We start from the raw sequence: 21000 nt of genomic DNA, 5'->3' as shown, positions 1-21000 counted from the left end.
ACAGAGGTGAATAAACCTCCCAGGCTCCATCAGAGAAATCAGGCTGGGAACTGGGCTGGTCTTAGCAGGATGAAGCTGTCTATCAGAATGGCTAGGACTCCAAGGAGGAAAGATTTCCATGGCACAGGGAAACAATGAAACTCTGAAATGGAGAAACTGCATCATTTTCCACATCAGAGTAAAGTTCAGACTTCAGAACGATTTCATCAAAGTCGGATTCAGGAGTCTGCCCAAAGCCACAGGAACGAGTGAGTGTTGGAGCTAGGATTTGAACCCAAAAAAAGAAAGAAAGTGAAGTCGCTCAGTCATGTCTAACTCTCTGTGACGCCATGGACTACAACCTACCAGGTTCCTCTGTCCATGGGATTTTCCAGGCAAGAATATGGGGTGGGTTGCCATTTCCTTCTCCAGGGGATCTTCGGGACCCAGGGACTGAACCCAGGTTTCCTGCATTGCAGGCAGATGCTTTACCGTCTGAGCCACCAGGGAAACCAGGATTTGAACCCATGTTTCTCTGAAAGGAAAGCTCATGCCTTTTTTTTTTTTTTTTTGACTGCCCTGGGTCTTCCTTTCTGTTCGCAGGCTTTCTCTCCAGTGGTTTCTCTTGCTGCTGAGCACAGATTCTACAGCATGCAGGCCTCAGGAGTTGTAGATCCCAGGCTCTAGGGCACAGGCTCAGTTGTTGTGGCACATGGGCTTCATTGCTCTGCAGCATGTGGGATCCTCTGGGACCAGGGATCGAACCCATGTCCCTTGCGTTGGCAAGTGGATTCTTAACTACTGGACTACCAGGGAATTCCAAGCCCATGCTTCTAACCACAAAGCTTCAGCCCCTCAAGTGTTCATCAAGGCTGGAGACCCACTACAACCCTGGAAGCAGCACACGAGCACAAGCACTCAAAACAGGCTGGTATATGGGATACACGCCCCAAGGGTCATAGCCCCTGAGGACTTTCCATCCTACCCCAGGCCACCGGTGTAGACCATCCCCCATCCTGGGAGCCTGGCTTTCATGTTTGTGGTCATAGAAGGCTGGCTGGAACGGGAGGTGTGGATTGGGTGGAGTCTTTCAAGGAGCTTTGAAGAGAAAAGCAGACTGAGTAACTGGGTATCAAATGATTTTCATGATCATCTCCTGTGCACTCCTAAGAATGAAGGACCAAGAGACTAAGGGAATTTGACATCCACGTCATGACCTGTAAAAAACTTTTATTTAGTTGTTTCTCCCAGCTGCCTCTTTGAACCAATTTTTCTTTCTTTTTCTTCCTCCATCATCTGATGGAAGTTGAAGATGCGTGGAATACCTAGCATCTGTTTCTGGCAGAGCTCTCTCACCCTGATTGATAATTACCTATTCCTGTGACTGTTCCTCCTTCATTGGGCCCTGAAATCCCCGAGGCAAGGATCTTATCTTATTCATCTGTGTACCCCCAGATGAATCACCCAGCATAATGCTCTCCATCAATAATGTGGGAGAAAGGAAGGAGGGAAGCACCGAAGGGAGGAACTTCCCTCCCTTCGTAGAAGGAGATTAAGAAAGCCAAGATCCAGGACAAAAATTTCAGGCTTTTCTTATATAACAACCAAATGTGGTCTTGACAGGATCCTGGTTTGACCAGAGGAACTCTAAGATAGACATTGAGAGGCAAATGGGAAAAGTTGAATGTGGATGGATGTTAGATGATACTAGGAAATTATCATTCATTACTATTATATTAATGGTCTGGGGATTATGTAAGAAAATGTCATCTTTCAAAGATGTATAATGAAGAGGTGAAATATCATGTGTGCATGCATACAAAGTCACTCCAGTTGTGTCTCTGCAACCCTATGAACTGTAGCCCACCAGGCTCTTCTATCCATGAGATTCTCTAGGTGAGAATACTGGAGTGGTTTGCCATTTCCTCCTCCAGGGCATCTTTCCCACCCAGGGATCAAGCGCGCATCTCTTGTTTCCTTCATTGGCAAGTGGGTTCTTTACCTCTAGCACCACTCATGAGATATATATAATTTACTTTTAAATATTTAAAATATTTCAGAAAACAAAGGATGGCAAACTCATGGTTAACACGAGGTAATGAATATTTATTATACTCTTCATTTTTCTGTACATTCAAAATGTTTCATCACACAAAATTCCAATAAAGCATAACCATAATGCCCTTACCAAATTCAGGAAAGTATCATTACTACAATTCTACTATCTCATATACAATCCATAAGTATCATTACTACAATCCTATCTCGTATACAATCCATAAGTATCATTACTACAATCCTACTATCTCGTATACAATCCATAAGTATCATTACTACAATCCTACTATCTCGTATACAATCCATAAGTATCATTACCTCAATCCTACTATCTCGTATACAATCCATAAGTATCATTACCTCAATCCTACTATCTCATATACAATCCATAAGTATCATTACTACAATCCTACTATCTCATATACAATCCATAAGTATCATTACTACAATCCTATCTCGTATACAATCCATAAGTATCATTACTACAATCCTACTATCTCATATACAATCCATAAGTATCATTACTACAATCCTATCTCATATACAATCCATAAGTATCATTACTACAATCCTACTATCTCGTATACAATCCATAAGTATCATTACTACAATCCTATCTCGTATACAATCCATAAGTATCATTACTACAATCCTACTATCTCATATACAATCCATAAATATCATTACTACAATCCTACTATCTCGTATACAATCCATAAGTATCATTACTACAATCCTACTATCTCGTATACAATCCATTCTAATTTTGCCTGTTGTCTAGTATTTCCCTTTACACCAACTTTTGTTTCCAGGATCCAACCCTGAATTACATTTTGCAGTTACTTGTCATGCCTCTTTCCTCTCTATTTGGAACTGTTCCCCAGCCTTTGGCTTCCACATTTAAAGACATTGACATCCTTAACGAGTAAGGTCACTGTCTCGCTGCACGTGTCTGAAGGTGTCCTCATGATTTGGTTCTCAAATGCTAAAGGACTCTGGCAGGAATATGACATAAGTCGGCATGGCCTTCTCAGTGCCACACGTCGGAATGTACCGGATGTCCATTTATCCTCTCATTGGTGATGTTGACATCGATCATTTGGTGAAGGTGGTGTCCGCCAGGTTTCTCCACTGTAAAGCTATCATTTTTCCCCTTGTAAATAATCTGTAATCTGTGGCAGATATCTTGAGACTGTGTAAATAGCCTGTTCTCTAATGTTTCTCCCAATGATTTTGGCCTCTGCTATTGATTCTCAATGAACTTGAAAATCAAGTTGAATCACATCTGCTTAAATCAATGAATACTTTGATGGCTGCAAAACCGTGATTTTTGTAGCTCTGTCTTTCCTCTGCTTCCCTGGCAGTTCAGATGGTAAAGCATATCTTTCCTTCTATGTGTTTAGTTGGCATTCTACTGGGAAGAGCTTTCTCTTTTCCTCCTAGCATAATGGACTCAAAAATGTTTTGTTTTGTTTTTTAATATAAGCATTTCCATGAGACATTAGAAAGGTGTGTTCTACAGTTTAGCTTTTTTCTTTTTTGGCCATGCCTTGTGGATCTTACTTCCCTGACCAGGGATCAAACCCCCACCCCTGCAGTTGAAGCCTGGAGTCTTAACCACTGGGCCACTAGGGAAGTCCCTACATTTTAGAGTTTTTAGGTGTCGGTGCCAATTTCTTCTGCCTCTAACATTATGTGTAGCCTCAGCAGGGCCCAGACTAAAGCATATATGTGAAAGAAACTAAACCAATTTTACCCTTTCCTCCAGCATCCCATCTTGGTTCATTCACTCATTCACTTACTCTACAAACACATACGTGCTATATTTAAAATAGATAACCAACGAGGACCTACTATATAGCACAAGGAACTCTACTCAACATTCTGTAATAACCTAAATGGGAAAAGAATTGAAAAAGAATAGATACATGTATATGTATCATTGAATCACTTTGCCACACGCCTGGAACTAACACAACATTGTTAGTCGACTATACCCTAATATAAAATAAAAAAATTTAAAAATACAACACATACTAAGGGCTGAGCTCTGGAGCCCCCAAATTGAATCCACATCTTCACTAGTGAGGAAGGCAGGAGGCTAGATGACTAACTTCATCCCAGTGCAATGGGCTGTCACAGCAGTGAGCAAAGTGGCCCACCAAAGGTCACGGGAAGAAGGGATGGGAAGATGAATGGGACCCGTGGTGAAGGAAGGAGGGGACACACACCCCGCCCGCCCGTGCGGAAATGGGCCTTGCCCGAGTGTTTGGATCAGTGAGGAGTCAAAGGGCCTAAAGTCTGCAGGTTGTAGTTTTGCCTGGTTGGATGTGGCGAGAGAACAAAACAGATCAAGATTATTTTTTATAAAAATTGCGTCCCACCACATGCACGCTTTTATAACCCCTTTCCTTTCACAACTTGCTCTGGACATTGTTTCCATGTCAACACATGCAGACCGGTTTCAGTGGATTTTCAAATGAGTCATTTTCAGTGTCAGACCATGATTTATTTAACCAACGCCTTGCTGATGGGCAGGCAGGGCGTTTCTAAGTTTTTTTGCTACTGCAATCTTTGTTCATCCTTGGTCTCCTGTGTCTCTGATTGTTTCCTTAGGATAAACTGGGGAGAGGCTTTTGGCTTCCAAGATCAAAGACAAACCTGAAGGATTCAAAGCTGGAGCCAGAGAGGGTGGCATTAGACTGCCCACTGTTTTCCTATCCCTGCCTCTTCCCCGCAGCAGGAGAATGCTCTTCCCTAGGATCATGCCCCCTGCCTGCCTGGGCTGACTGCAGACGAGCAGGAAAGCAGGGTTTCGACTAACAGCTCTCACCAACTATTGCCAAAACAGATGAATTAAGACACCAGGTGGGCACATTGATATTTTCTAGACGTAAAAATTAGAGCCTAGATAGATGAATGTCCTGTCCCAAGATACCAGAAAGGAAAACTATGAAGGATGGAAAGGTTGAGAAGTCTCTCTGCCTGGAAACAGGGGAAGAGATGAGGATACGCACGACCAGCAGTTGGAAGAGGAGGAACACTGACGTCGGAGCTGGGCCATACAAATCCTGTCTTTGGAGGCAAGTCACTGAACTTCTCTGAGCCTTGGCTTTCTTGGGTGTAAAATGGGAAGATAATGGCTGCATCAGGGAGGTCTGTGAGGACCGATTAGATAACAAACGTGAAGCCCTGATGCAGTGCTGGAGGGTCAGAAGCCCAAGAGGAAACGTTACCCACCACAGGTGGCTCGGTTGAAGAGAGCATGCTGAAGGGACTGCTTAGATGAGTGTGGTCGGGGCTAAAGGAACAACCAAGGTGCCCGGATCTGGCCAGGCCTGTGGGGCTGAAGGAACCTCGGGGGAAGAGTGTTACCAGAAGCCAGTGACCGTTAGTGCCATGTAGGAAGGACCACTAGCTGGAGTCCTGGTTGTAGCTACTGCTGGTGACACAACACCAAAGAGAGAGGAAAAGAGAAATGAAGGAATGCCAGACTCCCTCCCCGCCAGCCCCCAGCCCTCCAATCTCCTGCCATTGCCTCCCAGGGCCAAGCCCAACCAGAAGCCAGTGACAAAGGGCTCTGGGTGGTACAGCCCTGGAGGAGGTCCAGCCTGTGGAAGGCAAACACTCAAATGGACTCCAGGGGATTCTGGCCAAGGAATCCAGGTAAACAAGCCATTGATTCAGAGTCACCAAGATGCAAGGTGGCAGAATTCATCTAACCCAGGCCTCCCTGTTTCAGAGATGGGGAAAAACAGTCCAATATGAGTCATCCGCCTAAGGTCATCTTCCAGTTAGTTACATACCCAAGACCAGAACTGAAATACTATACTCCAGAACCAACTTTTTATTTTCCAACCCACTCCAGCATTCTTGCCTAGAGAATCCCATGGACAGAGGAGCCTGGCAGGCTACAGTCCCTGTGGTCGCAAAGAGTTGAACACAACTGAGACAATTTGGCATGGCATGCATAAACATTTTATTGCAGCCATGTAGCAAGGCAATGGCACCCAACTCCAGTACTCTTGCCTGGAAAATCCCATGGACGGAGGAGCCTGGTAGGCGGCAGTCCATGGGGTCGCACAGGGTCAGACACGACCGAGCGACTTCACTTTCACTTTTCACTTCCATGCATTGGAGAAGGAAATGGCAACCCACTCCACTGTTCTTGCCTGGAGAATCCCAGGGACGGGGGAGCCTGGTGGGCTGCTGTCTATGGGGTCGCACAGAGTCAGACACGACTGAAGTGACTTAGTAGCAGCAGCAGCAAAGTCGTCTTTGTAGAGCCATCAGTTCACTTACTCCTAAAGCCTCTGAGCCATAAAAGGTCCACTGTCCCTTGTAAAGTATGAGAAACCAGAGTAACCTCCTCTTTCGTGGGCTCAAGCAAGTAAGAATTACAAACAGTCAGTCTTTAGTTCTCAAGTAATTATCAAGGACAAATCTTCCTTCAAATTCAAATCAGTCCAAATTCAAACTGAAGCTTGGTTGGGGAGAAATGAAGTTGAGTATCCTTTGAGGCTTCTCTGGTGGCTCAGACTATAAAGACTCTGCCTGCAGAGTCTAGTGGGGGAGGCATAATGGTCAACAACAATTACAGCTGGACACCAGCAGAGAGAACTGGAAAGCAGAGAAGCATCAATTCAAAGCAGAAGTGTGGTACCCTGGTGCCCATCGCAGCACTATCCATAACAGCCAAGACATGGAGACAGCCTACATGTCCATCAACAGATGAATGGACAAAGAAGATGTGGGGTGTGTGTGTGTGTCTGTGTATGCTATTATGTATATATAATGGAATACTACTCAACCATAAAAAAGAATGAAATAATGCCATTTGCAGCAATGTGAATACAACTAGCTAAGTGAAGTAAGTCAGAAAGACAAATACCATATATCATCTATATGTGGAAACCCAAATATGACACAAATCAACTAACCCATGGAACTGAAACAAAATCAGGGACACAGAGAATAAACTGGTGGTTGTCAAGGGGGATGGGGGTGGGAGAGGGTAGGAGTTAGAGGGTGGGATTAGCAGATGTAAGCCTTTAGATATAGAATGAATAAACAAAAGTCCTACTGTATAGCACAGGGAACTATATTTAATATTCTGTGATAAATCATAATGGAAAGGAATATAAAAAAGAATGCACACATATGTATAAGTGAGTCATTTTGCTGTACAGCAGTAATTAACACGGGGCTTCCCAAGTGGCACTAGAAGTAAAGAACCCACATTTCAATGCAGAAGACACGAGTTCAATCCCTGGGTCGGGAAGATCCCCTGAAGGAGGGTATGTCTACCCATTCCAGTATTCTTGCCTGGAGAATGCCATGGAGAGAGGAGGGGCAGGCTACAGTCCATGGGGTCACACAGAGTCAGACGTGACTAAAGCAACTTAGCACAGGACAGTAATTAATACAACCTTGTAAATCAACTACACTTCAATAAAAAGTAAATTTTAAGAAGTGGGGAGGCATGGTTGGCTTCCTGGAGGAGGTGCCACCCACTCCGGGTTCAGAGATAAAGAAGAATAAACCACAAGCAGTAGCAGGTGGGAGGAGGCAGGGTTTAACAGAAACACTGGTAACAAGTGTTTTTCTCTCTTCTCACCTTCTCTCCTACTTAATTTCCATCTGCCTCCCTTTGCACAGCTGAAGGGGTTTCTCTGATGGGAAAACAACCTTGGTTGTTCCATAGAAACAAAGAATCCACCTGCCAGTGGGGTTCAGTTTCTGATCTGGGATGATCCCAGACGCCGTGGAGCAACGGAGCCTGGGAACCACAACTACCGAAGCCCACGTGCCCTACAGCGTGTGCTCCGCAACAGAGAAGCCACTGCAGAGAGAAGCAGCCCACACACTGCAACCAGAGAAAAGCCCTGGCAGCCAAAATAAGGAAATAAAATTACTTTTAAAAAAATAAAAAGAAACACCAGGGTGAGCCCGTCCGGTCTCCACATGCGAATCACCTGTCTGGAGGGCACGTGGGAACCACGGTGCTCATTCCTGCCTGACTTGACGAGTGAGGAGAGAGAGAGGACCTCGGATTTGTATAAAGAGCAGGGACAAGAGGTGAATAGAGGGTGGAGCGGGTCCTGGGAGGGGCCATTTCCATTCCTGGAACTTTTCTCCTGCCAAGAACCAAGGCTAGAGTCCACGGGGCCCGAGGCAGCTGGGGTTAACACTGGACAAGGGACAGAGAGCATTCACCCTGGTCCCTGTATGCCTCGGATTTCAGAACAGGTGACGCGCCCATTCTTGGCACTTGGAGCTGATAAATCAGCCTGGTGCTGGGCCCAGGCCAGTTGGGTTTCTCCTGGAGCAGTAAATACAAACCCCTGACTTAGCAGGATGTGACTGGCCTCCCTGCTCCAGCCTGTCACCCCCACAGTCCTCACCCTTTGCCTGCACAGTCCTCCATGTCTCTTGTCTTTAGACCCTAGCAACACTGCCCCATCTACCTGAGACCCTCTCCCCAGCCCTGCTTCCTTTATCTGGTTAACCCTGCTCCTTTCTCAGGTCTCAGCTGAGCCACCCCTCCTTCTAGAAGTTTCCTGTGATTCCACCCCCAAGTCCAGGGGAGCTGCCTCTGCTTCGAGCTCCCATGTGTCCTCCACACACCCCTTCAATGCATCTCTCATGGTGACTTGTGATCTCGCTGGGTTGTGGCATCTCCCGTTAGGACTACTTCAGGGCAGAGACCGAAACTTTTCCACCTTAGCGTCCCCAGCACAGCACCAGGCCTACACATGTGCCAAGCCACATGGACATGTGGAGAGAACATTCACCCTCTTGTGGGAGCCACCGCCTCCCATCAGGAGGACCAGAAAATCCAGATCACTCCTCAGCTGAAGGGTCCTTCTCCAGGGCCTGAGAGTGCTCCCTCCATATGAAAAGACACTCCCTTCTTTCTGCTTGCAAAGGGCTTCACGTGCACTTTTCTACCTAGCTTCCCCACGACCCCCAGGGGCAGGTATCAGTCTATTGATTTTACTGATGGTGAGCCGGAGACTCAGCGACTCTGGGAACTGAGAGGCAGGTGGGAGGTGGTGACGAGAGGACCGGCCCCAGGTCCATCTGATTCCGGCTCAGCACTGCTCCCCAGCTCCTCTGCTTTCCCATCCATGCATCCTTGGCTCTGGCATCACTGGGTGGAGCCCACTAGCCTGAGATCCAGGTGAGCAGTCACCGCTCAGGCCCCTCCAGTGACATGGTATCCACTCCATGACTCCACCGGAGAAGGCAATGGCACCCCACTCCAGTACTCTTGCCTGGAAAATCCCATGGATAGAGGAGCCTGGAAGGCTGCAGTCCATGGGGTCGATAAGGGTCGGACACAACTGAGCGACTTCACTTTCACTTTTCATTTTCATGCATTGGAGAAGGAAATGGCAACCCACTCCAGTGTTCTTGCCTGGAGAATCCCAGGGACGAGGGAGCCTGGTGGGCTGCCGTCTATGGGGTCACACAGAGTCGGACACGACTGAAGCGACTTAGCAGCAGCAGCAGCCACAACTCCACAGGGGACCCCTGGGATAGTGGGAAAGCCTTGATTCTCCCCCGAGTTCCATGGCTCTTCAAGTGCCCGTGGGTACAGGCCCATGTCCATCAGGAACACGGGGCTGGGGTGACTCCCAAGAATCCATAACCAGTGTTGGGAGGGCTGAAGACACTCCCCAAGGAGAGCTGTCTTACCTGCTGCCAGAGGATAAACAGCTTCTACGTGCTGACTTCCCACAGGTGACTTTCACTGCAATAATTAACTGAAGCCCAACTGGCAAGGGAGTCTGAATAACACAGTTCCTCAGCCATAGTAGTGCAGGAAAAAGTATGAAAGGGCACGTATCAAGTTGAATGTGTGTGTGTGCTCAGTCACTCAGTAGTGTCTGACTCTTTGCAACCCTACCGACTGTAGCCCGCCAGGCTCCTCTGTCCATGGGATTCTCCAGGAAAGAATACTACAGTGGGTTGCCATTTCCTTCTCCAGGGAATCTTCCCAACCCAAGGAATGAACTCAAACCTCCTGCATCTTCTGCATTGCAAGGCAGATTCTTTACCCCGAGCCACCTGGGAAATCCAGCAAGTTGAACACCAATAGACAAAACCTGTACATTTCTAGGGTCATTAGAGAATAAGGTGATGTCCCCAAAACGCCCTCACTTGGGCCACGAGCACGGTGGACATTTACTTGCCTTGTGGCCATCCTGTGCCTGTTGGCAGTCTTCCTCCATTTGTGGAATTCCTGCTTTCCACCTCAGCACAGAAGTTTCGATCGCCTTTTGCCAGCCTCTCTCGCACCTGGAAACAAGCACCAGCTCCACAAAGCAAGTATAGCCAGGGGCCAGCGAAGTCTCCACCTTCGGACCCTCAGTTTCCTCATCCGTAACAGCATCAACCTCGTTGGGCTGTTGTGAGGGTCAAACTGATGACTGATCTGAAGGCTGGGAAGTGATTTCCATGGACAGCGTCTGCACCCAGTGCTCCCCAAACATTCGCTCACCGAGATCTCACACCAACCTGATGAGGTGGGCCTCATCTTTCAAGGTTCAAGGAGATATAATAACTGGTTTGAGATTCTAGGGCTGGAAAAGTGCAGTGTCAGTGGTGCCAAGGTTGGCTGGACCCCCTAGTCCATGCTAAATATACAGAAGACAGGGGTTTGGGTTCTGCCTCTAATTGAGAAGGGGGTGGATCTTTGGCTTCTTCTGAGCCCCAGCATCCTCATTTGCAGCATGAAGATAGTACTGCCCTCAGTTCAGTTCAGTCACTCAGTTGTGTCTGACTCTGCGACCCCATGGACTGCAGCATGCCAGGCTTCCCTGTCTATCACCAACTCCCAGAGCTTGCTCAAACTCATGTCCATCAAATCGGTGATGCCATCCAACCATCTCATCCTCTGTCATCCCCTTCTCCTCCTGGTTTCAATTTTTCCCAGCATCAGGATCTTTTCCAATGAGTCAGTTCTTCGCATCAGGTGGCCAGAGTACTGAAGTTTCAACTTCAGCATCAGTCCTTCCAATGAGTATTCAGGACTGATTTCCTTTAGGATTAACTGGTTTGATCTCCTTGCAGTCCAAGGGACTCTCAAGAGTCTTCTCTAAAACCACAGTTCAAAAGCACCAATTCTTTGGCACTCAGCTTTCTTTATAGTCCAACTCTCACATCAATACTACCCTCAGAGTGTAATGATTGTGGGGATGACCTGAGTTCATGGTTGGGAAGGAAAGAAATAACATTCCTGAGCAGAGCTAAATTATTTACATATACTACCTGACTTAACAGGGCTTTCCAGGTGGCTTAAGTGGTAAAGAATCTGCTCACTAATGCAGGAGACACAGGAGACGCAGGTTTGATCCCTGGGTCAGGAAGATCCCTTGGAGTAGGAAATGGCAAAGCACTCCAGTATTCTTGCCTGGAAAATTCCATGGACAGAGGAGACTGGGGGGTCCATGAGGTCGCAGAGAGTCAGACACAACTGAACACACACACACACCCTGACTTAACAGACTTCCAAGGTGGGAGCCAGATTATTTCCTTCTAGTTTGGGCTTCTGGGTGCGTCAGGACCGTGTGACTCAGAAGTCCTGAGGGTAACCAGTCCCCAGCTGCCCTCACCACCATTCCTGGAAGCTCCAGCTCCTACCCAGAGAGAGGCACCCAGTCAGAACTGAACCTGCAGGGCGGACTGTCTCGTCTCCTGCTGCCAAGGCCAGGCCCACAACTCCTCTGATGGCCTTTGTTCCTTAGGACCCAAAGCCAGGCCTGCACTCTTGATACACACACACACACACACACACTCAGAGCCCTGAACTTGGAACTCCCCTCCGAAACCCCACTGCTATCAAGAAAGCCATTGTCAAATGCACACACTTAAAATGCTTAAAGGCTGAGTTTTTCTTCTTCAAGGGCCCATTCCTAATCACAAGAGGCCACTTAGTCTGAGTGGGGCCTGGTGATGCTGATTAATGATTGCGTGTTTCTCAAGAGTGGGGGCCATTCAGCTGCCTCCCGCCTCAGCGCCTGCCTGACACCTTTCCCAGCCAGGGTCGCTCTTAGGTTCCAGAGGCCTTTGCTCAACACCCACTTCAGCAGGTCCTACACCCCCCTGCCCCTCGCCTCACCCTGCTGCCCCTCTTCCCTAAGGGGTTGGGGTGGGGGAGGATCTGGGGAGTTCATTTCCTCACTTCAGGCCCCCTCCATGGCCCTCCCTGCCACCACACCCCATGTGCATGTGAATATTCATACAACCCCACGCTCCTCCAGACAGTTCATCTTAATGATTTTTAAGGGTTTTCTTTCATTCTCTTTCTCTGTGTGACAGATACAAAAATTATTAATGAGTGAGTGTTGCCAGCTCCCCACGCATACCCCCTCCATCTCTAAAGGAAATTTTATCTCTGCATATTCACCCTCCTCCCCGCCACCACACCCCATCCCTCCCACCACCTCCTCCACTTCCTTCCAGCCAGGCTTATTCCTACATTTGGGGAACAGAGAATCAGAGAATGAGCTGGGAGGCACCAAAGAGAAGCAAGAAAGTGAAAACAGGGGCGAGTGGAGAAAAGTTGAGATTCAAGGATTCTGGTTTGGGAAGCAGTTTTCTTGGAGGTGGGGAGTTAGGGGTACAGCCTCAGGTATGAGGGTCAAAATGGAACAAAATGGATGAGGATTTTAAGAACTCCGGAGAAAGAAAGACAACCAAACGTTGGTGCCTTTGTACCCCATTCCCGCGGGGGTGGGGGGGTACCATCTCTTTGAGAAACTGGTGGTTTTCTTCTAGAGCAGAACTCGAACATCTCTGTGATCCGGGGATTCTCAGTTCCAGGAAGGAGGTACAGGAGTCCCTGCCCAGCAGATAACGTGTCCCTATGTTCAACCAAAACATGTGCGCTAAAATGTTCACAGCAGCACGGCTCACTTTATCCTAAAATGACCCACGCACCCATCAACAGTAGCATGAGTAAATAAATCAGGATGTGTTTACACCGATACAGCAACAAGAAGGAAAGTGGAACAATTTTGCACAACAATGTGAATGACTCCCACAAGTCATTTAGTGGTAAATGAAAGGGGCCAGACACAAAAGAATTCATGATTCCATTTATAGAATATTCAAAACCAGGCAAGCCCCAAAAGTTATCTACGTAGTTACAAGTCAGGATAGTGGCTCACTTAGGTGTTGATGACCGTTAGGGGGTTCTAGAGGGCTTCTAAAGGGCTGACCTAGTGCTAGTTAGACAGGGATGTTCAGTTTGTAAAAACTCATCAAACCCTATACTTGAGATGTGTGAGATTTTCTAAATGAACCCAACTTGATAAAAACTTTTGGAAAAGCAGCAGCCCTGCAGTGGGTCTGTTCTCTGGACTCCTCAAAGATTGGGATCACTGTGAAGCTGCTTTGGTGGCTGGATCATGTTTCTGTAAATGTGATACTGTGCTGAGGCTTTGTATTCTCTCAATTTCTTTGATGGTCCTTCTACACCACCAGGGAGATTGATCATCCTGAGTTCCCCTCGGGATTAGTTGGGATCACGTGACTGAGATGGTTGGATGGCATCACCAGCTCAATGGACATGAGTTTGAGTAAAATCCTGGAGTTAGTGATGGATAGGGAGGCCTGGCATGCTGTAGTCCATGGGGCTGCAAAAGGTCGGACATGACTGAGCAACTGAACTGAACTGACTGAGTACTAGCCAACAGAACATGGGCAGAAATGACAAATCCTACTTTCAGCCTGGCCCCTAAAATCTCCTGCACAATCCGCCACTTGCTCTGTGCCTCAGTCTGCTTACCACCAGCCAAGAATTCAGCGGAGGACTTTGAGGTCCCAGGAGGTCATAGAGCTACTAATATTTCCCACCATGGCACACGAGTAAGTTTAAAATCCTTGCGCTAGAGAGAAGGAGGCTGAGTCCCTGAATAACTGCATGGAGCAGAGCCCCTTCCTCATTTCCACCATCCTACCTGCCTACCCACAGTGGGCTGTGATGTGAATGAGAAATATTCCTGTCATGATGGAGATGTGATGGAGACTTGGGGATTGCTTGTTATAGCTGTTGGCCTGACCTGTTCTGACTAATATACAACATGTCTTCCCAGAAAATGCCATTTGGGTTCTGGGTTTCCAAATGGAATCTTCTCTTGTCAATGGAATAAAAGTGAACATTCTCAAGGAGAAATACTTATTCCTTCCTCTAGCATTTCCCTAGTGAAAGTCACTTAGTTGTATCCAACTCTTTGTGACCCCATGGACTGTGCAGTCCTTGGAGTTCTCCAGGCAGAATACTAGAGTGGGCAGCCTTTCCCTTCTTCAGGGGATCTTCCCAACCCAGGGATTGAACCTAGGTCTCCCACACTGCAGGTGGATTCTTTACTAGCTGAGCCACAGGGAAGCCCAAGAATACTGAAGTGGATAGCCTATCCCTTCTCCATTTTCCTGGCACAGGAATTGAACCGGGGTCTCCTGCATTGCAGGCAGATTCTTTACCAGCTGAGCTACCAGAGGAGAAGGGATCTCCCAGGAAGAAAAAGAAACTGGGACTTCCCTTGTAGTCCAATGGTTGAGAGTCTGTCTTCCAATGCAGGGGACTTGGGTTCGATCCCTGGTTGGGAAACTAGGATTTCACATGCCATGGAGTAACTGAGTGTGTGAGCCGTAACTACTGACCCTGTGCGCCACAACTAGAGAGTCTGTGTGCCGAATCAAAAGAGATCCTGCATAATGCAGTGAAGGTCCCGTATGCTGCAACCAAATAAATCAACATTTTTTTTTTTAAGTAAGCAAGAAACTAATTTTTCTCCCCACTGGAAGACCTGTGTGATTTGTGAGCAGATGAAGAAACTGACCTCAGCCCTTGTGAAGCCAGTGAAGCCTTGGAAGGCCATCCTCTCTGCTCTTCCCTGTGATCAGCGGTAGGCTGTCCTGTCCCTGTGGTGGCTGTGCCAGGAACAAGGGACTCCCAAATTCTGGGGATCCAATTTAGGACACCCACATGACGCCACTGCCACTTCCGCATCTTCCAAGCCAGCTTTTCTCAGTAATGAAGCTGACATTTTTACCTGTGTCTGATAACTGTGCTTCTCTCTCTGTGTCATTCCATACTGAGAAGGAAATGGGGAGAGTGATTTACTGGTCCCTAAAAAGCCAACAAAGACTAGGAAAGGAGCTGTTCTCTGTAGCCGTGGTCCAGAAATGAGACCAACTTAGAAAAATCATTTTTAAGAACAGAAGTCAGGGAAATTTCAAGGGATTTATTATTTTTTTAAAAATAGGTAAAAAGGGACTGAAATAGGAGGTGGACTTGAGCCAGCACGAGCTGTGACCCTTCTCTTCCCTCCCAATTTAGATTAGCTTTACTTTTGTCTTTTACATATTAAGATTGGGGATTTCATTAAAGCAGAGTTCCATGTCTAAAAATCATTGGAAAAATCTCTGATTTAGATAATTTTTTCAGGACCTCCCAGCCTAAAGGGTCTTTGAGCTTATATAAAAAATCCAGAGACTTTCCAGGTAGTCCGGGGACTAAGACTCCAAGTTCCTCGGGTAGCGGGCCCATATTCAATCCCTGGACAGGAAGCTAGATCCCATGTGCTGTAACTAGGACCCAGCACAGTCAAATAAATAAATTTTTAAAAAGAAATCCAAATTGCGTTTTTGTTTTGCCAATGATTATTGCCTATGACAAAAGTAGACAGACACTGGGATGCAGAGAGAAACCTCATGGCCGCTTCTAAATTGTTAAAGCTCTCTCAGGAAGCAAAGAGATGCATCCAGGTGACCTTAGCTGGTGGGACACTGGTGGTCAACCTGTCTTGGAGAGATTCTGACAGTGTTCCAGGTGTGAAAGGCAGAAAGAGGCACACTGCATTTAAGGAATTAAGAGAAGATGGCTGCCAGTTTGGGCTTCCCTGGTGGCTCAGCGGTAAAGAAGACACCTGCCAGTGCAGGAGATATAGGTGACTCGGGTTTGATCCCGGCTCAGGAAGATCCCCTGGAGAAGGAAATGGCAGCCCACTCCAGTATTCTTGCCTGGGAACTCTCATGGACAGAGGAGCCTGGCGGGCTACAGTCCACGGAGTCGCCAAGAGTTGGACATGACTGAGCGACTGAGCAGCAGCAGCAGCAGTTGACACTTCACTGCAGCACTTCATATAGGGAGGCATTCATTTCCTGGGGCTGCTAAGTCACCATAAACCTGACAGCGGAAAACAATAGAAATTCATTTTCTCAGAGTTCAGGAGGCCAGAAGCCCAATATCAAGGTGTCACAAGGTGTCATACTTACTCCAAAAGCTCTAAAGATTCTGTTCCTTGTCCCTTCCAGCTTCTGATAGCTGGGCATTCCTTGGTTTGTGGCCACATTACTCCCATTTCTGCCTCTGTCTTCACATCACCTCCTCCTCTGTGTGTCTGAGTCTTCTAGCATCTGTTAAATATTTCCTGTTTGTCTCTTATAGGACACTTGTCATGGGATTCAGGATTCATCTAGATGATCTAGGATGATCATCTCATCTCAAGATCCTTAATTACATCTGCAAAGACCCTTTTCCCAAACAAGGTCACATTCCTAGGGTCTGGGAATTAGTCCATGAATGTATCTTTTCAGGGTCACCATTCTGTGCATTACTGCTGCTGCTGCTAAGTCGCTTCAGTCATGTCCGACTCTGTGCAACCCCATAGACGGCAGCCCACCAGGGTCCCCCGTCCCTGGGATTCTCCAGGCAAGAACACTGGAGTGGGTTGCCATTTCCTTCTCCAATGCATGAAAGTGAAAAGTGAAAGTGAAGTCGCTCAGTCATGTCCGACTCCTAGCGACCCCATGGACTGCAGCCCACCAGGCCCCTCTGTCCATGGGATTTTCCAGGCAAGAGTACTGGAGTGGGTTGCCATTGCCTTCTCCAATTCTGTGCATTACCAGGGTGCATACCAGAATTTGAGGAGCTTGTGCATAATGAAATGATGTAAAATTTTTAGCAGCAGAATTCCTCTGCTTCACTGACCAAGAGTCTCACTTTGTGTCTGTTGAATAACTTTGATAAACCTTTCTGAGATGAGTAGGTCTGATTAACTGTGTGGCTTTTATTTTGCTGAGTCAAGAGTTCTGGAACTATAGCTAAATTGACCAAGACATTAGAGAGGGCTGGAAAAGCCATATGAGAAAAGCATGAAGAGAAAGGCAGGAAGCCAACTGATAGCTAAAGAGAATCTAGGTTATCAAATGGATTCATTGCTTCAGCAAATATTTATCTCAAGAAGTCTATGCATGCCAAGCTTGGTACTAGGTACTGGGGAAGCAGTGATGAACAGATACAGTCCCTGCTCTCCAGAATGTGGGGACTCACTTTCTTTTGATGTTCAATACCTCTCTCCTCCAAGTGAAGGCCTCTCAGTCATGTCCAACTCTTTGTGACCCCACTGGCTATATAGTCCATGGAATTCTCCAGGCCAGAATACTGGAGTGGGTAGCCTTTCCCTTCTCCAGGGGATCTTCCCAACCCAGGGATCGAACCCAGATCTCCCACAATGCAGGCGGATTCTTTACCAGCTGAGCCATAAGGAAAGCCCAAGAATACTGGAGTGGGTAGCCTATCCCTTCTCCAGGGGATCTTCCTGACCCAGGAATCGAACGGGGGTCTTCTGCATTGCAGACGGATTCTTTACCAAATGAGTTATCAGGGAAGCCCCTCTCCCCAAAAATCTTCTGCAAAATCTACACTGCATACGATCTGTAGACGGAGGGAAGAGATGGGAGGAGGTGTTGTCTTGTTCCTGGTTGGAATGAGGCAAACCCAGAGGCTCCTCCAGGAGGTCATGTGATTTACATGCATCATTGGGCCAGCCAGGGCTTTTCAGGCATCCATGTCCCCCTTCTCAAGAAGCAAGAGAGCTTTGATTCGCTTTTGGAAAATTACCTCTACCCTGTTAACAGGGAATGTTTTTATTTTTGTTTTTGCCATGCCTCCAAGGCATGTGGGATCTTAATTCCCTGACTAGGGATTGAACCCATGCCCCCTGCAGTGGAAGGGTAGAATCTTAACCACTGGACTGCCAGGGAAGGCCCTAACAGGGAGTCTTAATTGGTTTGTCGATCAAATGTCTTTCCCTAATTTCCTAGCAATGGGAGAGGCACAAGGTCCAAGCAAGATCAATAAGACCCAGGAATTCAATCATAAAGGGAGAGATGCAAGTACAGAATAAAAGGTGGAGTTGATTTCACTCAACAGAGGTACCAAGATCTGTTCCTGTTCCTTGGACCCCTGACACCCTCTCCATATCATGTTTCTCAGCAGACCCTTAGGATCTCTGAAATAATCTATACTCTTCCAATAAATCCCCTTTGGCTTAAATTAACCAGTCCTTGGACTTCCCTGTTGATCCAGTGGTTAAGAATCTGCCTGCCAGTGCAGGCGACATGTGTTCGATCCCTGGTCCAGGAAGATTCCACATGCTGCATAGCAACTAAGCCCGTGAGCCCTAACTACTGAGCCGGTGAGCCCTAGAGCCCGTGCTCCACAAGAGAAGCCACTAAATGAGAAGTCCGAGCACTGCAACTCGAGATAGACCCCGCTCACTGCAACTGGAGAAAGCCCTCACACAGCAATGCAGACCAAGCACAGTCAAAATAATTTTTAAAATAAATAAAATAAATTAACCAGTCCTTTTGGGGTACCTAAAATCAAAGGACTCTGATGAGAAGGATCATGAGAAGCCCCCATCCCTCCTCTCCAGCAAGAGTACACCCACAGGGAATGAGGGCCCGGCTACAGGACAGATGCATCTTCCATCCTAAACACCAGGCTCACGACTTCTGCATCAGGACAGTTTCGATCAAAATCCAAAGTCTCTCTTAAGCTAACAGTGACTGCCCTTCACTAACAAGGACACTCCCCATATCAGTGCCAGCCCTCAGGAAGAGGCCAACACACTGACAGAGCAGAGAGAGGGATCGAGTTCTTCTGGGTCAGGTTGAGGCTTCAAATGACACACGGGACTGAGTAAACATTTCCTGAGTGTTCCTGAAACCTTGCACCTCAATTCAACTCTGCCCTCCTTGGTCGGGGGGGTCTCTCTGGCCCGGATGCCAGAGCAAGGGTTTCTCCTTCTTGTTAAATGCATACGCACAGGCCACAGGGGAAGCCCTCATGGGAGAGAAAATGAAATTTACACCTTCCATTAATCTTCCCAAATGTTCTTGCCTGCTGTCAGTCTATACTGAGACTCCTTTTGCCCAAATCAGCCCAAGTATACACACTCATTAACATAACAGACAATTACATGACTGCAAACAGAAGCTATTAGCTGCCTCTTTAAAAAAGTATCTCAGTTTTGAATCCATTCTTCCCAGTATCTCCAACCTCTTCTAACATCCCCTTTCAGACAATCGCCCCTCCTCAAAAAAAACCCATTAAGGCTCTAGGAGATCAGACCATTTGCTTTCTCACTAAGTAGGCCAAATTCCTGCCCAACCTCTTACCTGGTTCAAATTTCAGTTCAGGTGCACCAGACACAGAAGCCACTGTTCTATGGACTGGGAACACAGCCTTGAATGAGGTGCAGTCACTATCCCCATGATGCTAAAAGACCACAGGAGCGAGACAGTAAGCAAGTGATTATGAGACGGGTCTGATTAGAGATCAGGGTACCAGTGGCCACATGGGGAAACATTCTCCCTGACCTACAAGCCTAGACAGGCCTCTCCTTGATGAAATAATGTGGAAGCTAGGGGACCTGAGGATGGTGCCAGGGTGGGCAGCAGGAGTCAAGAGAATTGCTTCTTCTCCACTGGGACTTTCTGGAAAGCTGGCCCCTGTTCAGAAAGTGTTCTAAAAGTTTGTTTTCAAGTTCATGGGTTTAGAGCTCATTTCTTCTTCTGCAGAAATACACTTACAAATAGTGGCTAGGTTTCCAAGCTGGTCCACTATCACCCAATTATCTGCAATGTGCTGCACCATATATAGCATTTTAACCAGGCAACCTGTTTCTATGGAAAACTTACATTGAGTCCTGATGGAAACGGTGCTCACAAGGCCTCCTCTTCCTCGCTGAATCCCAGCAGTTCCCTTAAGGAAGTCTCCCCAGCCCAGCCCCTAATCCCACGGCTTTGGTTCAGGCCAACCTCATACCTACTCATGACCTTGGATCTGCACCACAGCAACCAACTCAAAACTCAGTCATCTGACCTTCAGTTGCTCCTCTCACCAGCTCTTTCTCCCACTCCTGGTGCTTCAGACAGTTATTTTAAAGGAACAAATGTGAAAATCTTTCAGTGGTTCTCACTGCCCATTTGTTTTTCTCAGCCTGGAATTTTCCATCCATTTTTCAAGACCTAACCCCTCCATCCAATACAATTTCTTTTACTTATTTCTATTCTAGCATCTTATCAAGTCATATTATAATTTGTATTCACCTATTCAACAAATACATAAGTATGTACAACAGGCCAGGCTGTCTGCCTCGGGGCAAAGAAAAAGCTGTGAAGACAGAGATCAGTTCCTGTTTGCATCTGCCCAGTCACTACTCAATAGACACAAAAATATTTTTATTATTCAGTCACTCAGTTGTGTCCGACTCCCTGTGACCCCATAGACTGTAGCACTCCCGTCTTCCCTGTCCTTCACCATCTCCCAGAGTTCGCTCAAACTCAAGTCTACCGCGAAGAAGGCACTGGCACTCCACTCCAGTACTCTTGCCTGGAAACTCCCATGGACGGAGGAGCCTGGTAGGCTGCAGTCCATGGGGTCGCTTAGAGTCAGGCATGACTGAGTGACTTCTCTTTCACTTTTCACTTTCATGCATTGGAGAAGGAAATGGCAACCCACTCCAGTGTTCTTGCCTGGAGAATCCCAGGGACGGAGGAGCCTGATGGGCTCCGTCTATAGGGTCGCACAGAGTCGGACATGACTGAAGTGAATTAGCAGCAGCAGCAGCAGCATGTCTACTGAGTTGGTGATGCCATCCA

General features: G+C 47.1%; 1 long non-coding RNA gene across 1 annotated transcript; it reads right to left on the bottom strand.

Annotated features, from left to right (window-relative positions):
• Positions 1–2136: 2136 nt before the first annotated feature.
• Positions 2137–20681, bottom strand: LOC139186884 (uncharacterized). Its single transcript, XR_011570563.1, has 3 exons — positions 20038–20681; positions 19516–19615; positions 2137–3176 (listed from the first exon to the last, which is right to left on the bottom strand). It is a non-coding gene; the product is annotated as an uncharacterized lncRNA (long non-coding RNA).
• Positions 20682–21000: the final 319 nt, after the last annotated feature.

The sequence above is a fragment of the Bos indicus genome, chromosome 14, assembly GCF_029378745.1.
Source record: "Bos indicus isolate NIAB-ARS_2022 breed Sahiwal x Tharparkar chromosome 14, NIAB-ARS_B.indTharparkar_mat_pri_1.0, whole genome shotgun sequence".
Taxonomy (NCBI): Eukaryota; Metazoa; Chordata; class Mammalia; order Artiodactyla; family Bovidae; genus Bos; species Bos indicus.
This window is presented reverse-complemented; position numbering and strand designations above follow the sequence as displayed.